Raw genomic sequence first — 8,530 nt, forward strand, 5'->3', positions numbered from 1 at the left:
CTCGGACTCGCTCTCGGCGCTGCCGAGGACGGTGCAGTGCACCGTGCCGTCGTGCGGCGACAGCGAGGAGACGCGAAGGAGCGAGTCGCGGACGTAGAAGACTCGACCGGCGTTCTCCACCTCCAGGGAGCGGGCGCGGGTGCTTCGCGACACGTCGACGCCGGCGGGGTGCTGGACGCGCCAGCGGAAGCGCATGGGGTCCCGGCTGGCAGCCGAGCAGGTGAAGAGCAGCGTCTTGCCCACGGCGTTCACGGGCTGCAAGCTGACGAGGCGATAGTCGGGCAGGCGGCTCACGTTGCCGCTGTACCACTCACGGGGCTCCTCGGTGGACGCCGACGACAACGCTGACGCCGCCGTAAGCAGGACTATCGCCAAAGGCTGCATCCTCGCAGATTTGTAGATAGTCCCCATACATGCAATAACATAACCCACTACAGAGCGGTAGGCCATAAATCACACGGCAATAGAAAAAGAAATAATAACTCTGCAAAATTACAGATAGGATTGTAAAGAGAGAATAATGGTACATTAAAAAAAGAAAACTTGACCGTCATTTTAGCGTACTTCAAAGAGGGTCAAGGCGAAAGCCTGCGTGTTCAAGAGACATTCATTTCATTACTTGACATTCTCATTCGAATGCGTTGTGACTTCCTATTACTTGTTACCCCCACCAAAGGTGGTGTTCGAGTGTCTCAATTGACGCTACTTTAATTAACTGTGCTTTAATTAACCTCGCCTTAACACCAAAGGTCGTGGGTTCGACATCACCATAAGCTCCAGAGCTCGACTCACACCGAATGTGTAGCGTTAGAGTGCCTGAATTGACTCTATGTTAATTAATTTTGCCCTTTTCTTGGCATGATGAGCGCCATCGGAGCCAGCTGGGGAAGAAGACAAACGCGGGAACAGACACGTGCGAGCACGTGCCTGCGCGAGGCGAGCTCACGTGACTTTCTGTACCGCACGCCGCGTTTTCCAGACCATCGGGGGTCTGAGCCGCTTGAGGCTTTCACCTTAAAGAGACAGCAGACATGTCCTAATTTCCGCATAACTTCCTAACCTAATTTCCAGCGAAGCTCGGTGGCTGTTATAGTTTCTCAAGGACAGCGAGCTAAGTTTTCACCGTTCGTAAAACACACTTAAAACGCCCGAGAGCGCTTGCATACGTACAGCGAAGGCCGTAATTAACGTACACCACTTTAAGCTTCTCTGCACATTACCATGAAGTTCCCCTTAGTTTCAACGAATACAAACAAGATACCTAGTTTAGTTCACCGAGAATATCGTGTAAATCATCTGGGTAAAGTACCTCCGACAAAGTATAAAATTCGGCGGAAATGGAGAACTCAGTAATTATTCGCAACGGTCATGATGTAACTATGAACTTTAAGTTTCCTCTACACTAGCCCCTTTCTACCGATCGAGTGAAAACTCAGTGTCACATGTATTTCTTCCCGAGACTGGGAAACATCGGCAATAACGCCTGTAAACATTTTCAAGCACTAGGAAAAGACTAGGAATTCTTCGAAAAGCCCTTCTGAGTATGTCCTACAACCTTTCCAATACGACTTATGCCCTGAACAAGTTTTGCATAATTAAACGTAACTTATTAGAGAACTAAAGGCACTTCACAAGGTAGTTGAGTAACCTAAGACGACTATGAGAACAATATCTATCTATCTATCTATCTATCTATCTATCTATCTATCTATCTATCTATCTATCTATCTATCTATCTATCTATCTATCTATCTATCTATCTATCTATCTATCTATCTATCTCTCTCTCTCTCTTTATATATATATATATATATATATATATATATATTACGCACAAGAAGACAAGCAGACACCGTGACAAGAACCACGCAGCAAAAACAAACAAAAAATGCCATTAACTCTCACACCGATTGTATTTCATGGCTTAGGCTATTGAATCACGCCCCCAACAGCGTACCCATCACAGTCATTTCTTCGCGTGCTAACGGGTCATTTGTGTGTCGATCTGAGGCGAGTACACGACATCGATTGGCCAACGACTTCTCCTTTCTTACACCATTCAGCTCATTTCCATCGGCTTCCTCGCATAAGTACCGATTTCTTCTCTTTCTTCTTCTATTGTTTTTCTTTTTTTGGTTAATGCCATTCCTTATCCTTGTTTTTGCTCCTTCGCTTCTACTATTTGTTTTCTTACTCTTTCACGGCGCGAGAAAGAAATAAGAAAAAGCTAACCTTCGATACTTATTTTTATTATTATTATTTTTATTATTATTATTATTATTATTATTATTATTATTATTATTATTATTATTATTATTATTATTATTATTATTATTATTATTATTATTATTATTATTATTATTATTATTATTATTATTTAACAATCTGATACCGTTGATTTACAGTGTGAATCACACTTACGTATGATTCATACTTGACAGGCAAGGCTTCGCAAACTACGCAAGCATAGACGTCTCGCTCCGTGTTTTCAGCAGTAATACATGTGTCATATCTTGCGACATAAAAGTATATGACCTAACTTTACATCAAATTACGTGGCGCATACCTATATCTGGCTTTCAAATGTTATGCACTACCTTCCTTTTTTGGTCGCGACGACGAGCAATAAAAGTAGTCCTCTAGCTTTCGTGGCGTAGCCTGCTATGTGTGAAACGGGGTATATAAACTGGTCGGCAGCGAATTGTGCGAGATGTGTGTTTAACAGCACGTGGTCAAGTATGCATGCGGCGCTACCATGAGTGGCCCTACTGTGACGTCAACCTGTCGTTTATTTTTTTTTTCTCATTAGATGGGGACCAAATTTTTCGCTCTGGACAAGTGCGATTCCCACTCTAACGCATCAATACGCAAGACGCCTTCGTTTACAAACACGAATTTACTAGGCGTGGTGGCTACGGCGCCTATGCTGCTGAGCGCGAGGTCGCGGGTTCGACTCGCGGCCGCAGCGGCTGCATTTCGAGGGAAGCGATATGTAACTGTCGCAGTTGGTAATTGTGCACGGGGAGAAGGAAGAAGGGCGGAAAATATGACTAGAAAAGAAGATATGAAAACAATCTGTCCGCACAAGCTCTAGGTAGGCAACTAACAACGACTACAATTTCTTTCATACAGGACTCATGATTGCTGGCCTGGGTCCAAGAACTTTTCCATAAGGTGATGCAGATTATACATCAAGAAAAGTAAAATAGCGATGGAGGCTTTGAACAGAGAGTGGTCAATCAGGTCAATGCGGTCTGGTAGAGTCTTCCAGTACTGTCTTGGTTAGCGATAAGTTCAAGGTTAGCGATAGAGTTGCCGTGCTACCTTCTAAATGTTCGCTTTGATGGTTGATGTTCGCTTTCCATGGTAGTTTATTGCAGCCTCTGCTCTTTTTCGACGCGGACCCTCTGTTGTAAGAAAGAGACGATTGTTTCGTCTGCCTTTCCAGGAACGCCGACGTGCTCTGCGTCGGCAACAGCTTCGCAACACGCATCCGCCATCGAGGACAGATCCCCCGAACAACGCAGCAGAACATTCGGGCCTCCTCGTAACAGTCGCGCAGCTTACCGATCTGCAGCGAGTGTCAATGCAACCTCAACGTCCGTTTCGACACTCACAAGCTTTAAAAAAAAAGAAATCAGGCATCCAGGGTACGCCATGTACCACTGCGTTTGCTGGGAAAGTACTTCTCTGCGGAGGCTATAGAACGATTCGCGTCAGTTTGTGACGCGGCATAGTCATTTGCTCGCGTCGGGCAAAAATAATAATAAAAGAAATAAAATAAAGGGTCAACCGAGTGTCGGTGCTAACGAAGACAAGGTTGACGTGCATGGTGCTTGAAATGAATCAATGATTAAACGTCGATTAGGCGTCTATATTCTGTCTCTATAGATATGTCTCTTTTTCATGCTCATTATTAATTTACGTCATATACTAATCGTGTCGTATTTCACGTGCGATTACGTCGTCCTTGAAACGTAGGATTGAGATCGTTGTATTCCTCCGAAGTCTAGACAGCCGCGCGTCCATGCTCTGAGATCATCTTTCGCTCTGCAGGGCCTGCCTCCAAACGCTGTTCGACGCGTTTATTGTTATTATTTATATTAGGTTTATTATTATTATTTTTGTTGCAAGCAACAGTTGTTAACAATGTTGCGCACATTTCGTTTATCTCGACGTTCGATATACTTTCTTGTTGGGAACGCTATTTCGCGCTGATATGTGTAGTTCTCGCCTGCTGTTCATGGCCTAAGAGTTTCTACCAAGTACAATGCGTTAAAGGAAACGGCCGCAAGATAGATGGCAATTACTGTTATAGGGGAAGACAGATGGCAATTATTATCGCTTCTGGGTCTTTTGGCTAAGACGAAAGATTGCAGGGGTACAAGACAAGCCCGAAAGAGTGCAACGATTTTTTTAAATTTATGTGTAGTTTCGAAAGCGACGGCCGATTGCTAGAACAATGTGCGCGTTAGAAGCGGTGTCGCTCCCCCCCCCTCGCCCCATGTTGACGCCAACTGCCGGGAATAGTTTCCAGAGTGCTGCAACAGTATAGCCCAAAGCCAACCGAAGATCAGAGCTGGAAGCAGCGTTTCGTGTCACCGCTTTGCACGCACGGGCAATAAATGTATTGACGTGGACTTACTCTTTTCACTCGAAGGGCACGTAGGAAAGCACGAAAGCAAGCGGCTGTCCCTTCTGACAACCTACCTTTAACGCGACAGCGTTAAGGGCACCGTATCGCAGAAAATCCTGTGTCGGCGCCGGCGTCGGCGGAGTGGTCGTGAGCGAAAATTGCCGTATATATTTAGGTATATGTATATGCCACGTCTTGCTATATAACATGGGGTATATGCGGGTTATTTTGCCACGCCATTCTATCACTAACGTTGCTCATACCTTGTCTTACATTCTTCAGAAAGTTATTCCTCGGAATTTTGAGAGTGACAGCCCACAAACAAATGTCATGAAACAAAACACCGACAGCGCATACATTTTATGTTAAATCTTCTCAGACTTAAATATTGAAAGTGCGAAATAATAACAGAAACCTGAAAATGATGTAATAAATGATGTAAGAGGCCGGCATTTCTACCAGACAGCTCGCCTTCATGCATAGCGTTCGCCGCCAGCGTTTCCCTGTAAACCTTATGGCTACATAAGCCGCAGTTGCCGGGAAGCGTGAGATGTAGTCAGGGATCTTTGAATACTATCGATGTTCCACTCTAATACGGGTGTCAAACGGCGCATTTTTGATCGTGATCAAGCCCGATCCAGATCGAATTTCTCTGCCGTGATTGGGTACTTTGCGCAAGCTGCGCAAAAGAGCCAATCGAAGTCGAAAATTTCGATCCGGATCGGGATCAATCGCGATCAAGAGTGGTCGTGTGACACCGTTATTAATGGCGAAGCTTAAGCGTTCTCCAAGTTTTTCACTTAAGCACCATGCTGCTGAGAGGTGTCCAGTACTGATAAATCCACGACACCAAAATGGGGTACGGCTGCCTAGATTGCAGGATCCATATGTGCTCTTCGTTTCTTCGTTGTTTGTTTGTGTCTCTCTTTCTTTTTCCTTTTTTTCCCATACGAATGTGGTTGCGCGACGGATGAAACATCTAACCACCTCAACCAGCAGCATAAGATATTCTGTAGGTTAGCCTAGCGATTTATTTGCCGAATCACCTCAATATCTACCAGGAGAAATTAAAAGGCCGCTTCTATTTACTTTTTCTCTTATATCTGTAACAAATTCTGAAAATTGGGACATTTGACCGACTAATAGATAGTTCTTCACAGCCGCTGTCCTCATAGATAAGGCGGCGCTTCCAAAGCAGTTTTTTTAGGTTATTTGTAAGCGCTCCTGGCCTGGAGTTATCTTGTGATTCCAGCGAACGGACCTCGGTGACTGCACTTTAAATGATTCTTCGACAGAAGGCGGGGTGCTTGAACCGGAAAGCTATTCCTCGCGCTACTGATTTATTTCACCTGCGTGGCTTAATACGCGGATATCTAGCAAAATGTTGATAAAGCAAAATATCTAGCAAAAGTGATAAGTCGTTAGTCGACTCCTTGGAAGTTCGACTGCGCGTCCACTCGATCCTGATTTAAACGCCCCACAGAGACTGCACTTTAGTGCTCATTTGCAAATGCAAAAGAAAGTAATACTGTTTACGAAGTCTGCTGGGAATTTTGTGCACGCATGCCATCATGTTGAGTCAATAGTCATATCAAGAATGTCGTGGCTTGTTATAAACGACGAATAATTGTGGCCGCAGAAATATATGAAGACAAGACTAACACTACGCATGAGGTCAGCGAGTTAGGCAAGCATAAAACAGGCAGGCGAAAAAAAAATATATGAAAGCAAGCTATAAACGTTGGTCTAATCTCGCTTGACCCCACTTTTTTTTGGAGTCGGGAAACATTGCGGGGTTTACGGCCTTGGTCGCAACGTAGACGGAGAAAGCAACGCCATTTTATAGCTTCTTTTCTTAAAGAAATGTCGACAATATTTTTCTCTCACCAAAAATGTTCTTGACGTAACTATAGAACTATAGGATGCACCATCCATAAGAGTTAATCGTAATGTGCCAGTTAAACTATCCACAAGTGATGCGAAAAAGTTTATGTGCAATGCGTATACGCTTGCACGATTCGAGTCACTTTTATCGTAACATGCCGTGTTCGCGGCTCGTCGACTCTGTCTCGATGATAGGCTTTCCTCAGCGCCGCAGTGTTACATGCTTTGAGATCCTCTGAGTGAAATAAAAATTAAAACGAACAGGCTGGGATTTCTAAGAACATCGTCATTTCATGACATATTCCTGCTGCACAAATTTAAGAGAGAGAGAGAGAGAGAGAGAGAGAGAGAGAGAGAGTGTGTAGCACCTCCATATCAATTATGTTCCATGTGAATTATGTGGGAACGGTTTCACTGAGATATCAACAAAACCTAGTAAGTAGGCCAACATGTCGTAATATTGTCCCGTAATACAAGCGCAAAAGTGATCGCATTCTGAGAAGTTATAATGTCATATATTTTCTAAATGCGAAAGGAAAATATGTACCTGATATATCCACATACATTGTAGCATATAACTATCTTCGTACAATACAGATATTAAAAGCCCTAAAAAAATATGTGCCACTATGCTCTAGACCGACGGCATACGGGATGCTTTTCCGTTTCTAACAAGATGTTTGAATTACAATTTGAACGATCGCACAATCTCAGGAAAGCAAGAGCTATAAACTACTTACTGTATTCAAAAACGAAAGAAAAAAAAGTAGCAGGGTAGGTCTCACAGCCCCATCAACATGAATATACATAAATTTAAGCTAAGCGTTATAAAAAGCGACTTAGCGAAGAATACAAGTGCAAATTCTCTTGTGGTAAGCGGACCTTGCACCATAAAACGCATGCATCATTCCTCCTCAGTCTTCGAGGAATGGTCTGGCCCTTCACCCAAGCTCTTTTCGAATCATTTACAAACTCTGGTCGAACCCATAGGCGCACAGTACTAAGTCATGCACGATTCGCGTTCTCTCTCTCTTTTCCTTTTCTTGTGACTTGCGAAAGATGCGCTTCACGGTCACTTAGTGTGCGCTGATGAACGCACTCTAATGGAGACTCATCGTCACTGCATCAAGGAGAGGGCTGTTGTTGCATATCGCGGGAACACTCCAGGGACGGGCAGGCGACGGGGGGGGGGGGGGAGGGGGAGGGGGAGCGTTGGGGGCGGGCGCATTATACAGTTTCACTGGTCTCGCCATTCGGGGAGCGGAAATCACCGCTGTATGCAAATGTGATGGCGTGAACATTCACTGCAGTTGTCCACACGCTTGTACGATGCACATAATTCGAGCCCCCGGGAGGTGCCGGGCGCCATCTTTGTTCTCGGAACTCGACCCCGGCTCGTCTGCCAGATGAAGCAAAAGCGAAGGTTGAGCAAAACCGAAAGTTCGGCGAGTCGGCGAAAATTTTTCTTGTGAAACATAGATTAAAGAGACGTAGGGAAGAAAAAGACGGTAAGGTTCAATCCTCGAAATACCAGCCCGAGAAATTTTAATGAGAAACAACACACTTTGATGTAGACAATGCAGTCACGAACCGTTAAAGAAAGAAAAAAAGAAAGAAAGAAAGAAAGAAAGAAAGAAAGAAAGAAAGAAAGAAAGAAAGAAAGAAAGAAAGAAAGAAAGAAAGAAAGAAAGAAAGACGGCGCCACAAGGCAGTTAGTATTATCGGTGCAAAAAACAATAAGGCCACAAAGCCACATTGCAATGAAACGCACACAAAGAGATGAAGAAAAGAATAACTAGGAATGTTTACGCTCTGCTCTGTGAAGAGATATCGCGAAATTTAATTTCTGTCGCTTATAGTGACACCGACAGTCGTGTGCGGAAGAATGTACCCTGTTCCTTAGTGAAAATCTTAAGTTGAGAGTCAAGCGCTTGTCCCACAGTCGATTATCTTGAGCACTCTGTTTCACGGGACGAAGCGATGGGAGCTGTATATGAAGATGGTCTCGTC

This window comes from Dermacentor variabilis, chromosome 4, assembly GCF_050947875.1.
Source record: "Dermacentor variabilis isolate Ectoservices chromosome 4, ASM5094787v1, whole genome shotgun sequence".
Classification (NCBI taxonomy): domain Eukaryota; kingdom Metazoa; phylum Arthropoda; class Arachnida; order Ixodida; family Ixodidae; genus Dermacentor; species Dermacentor variabilis.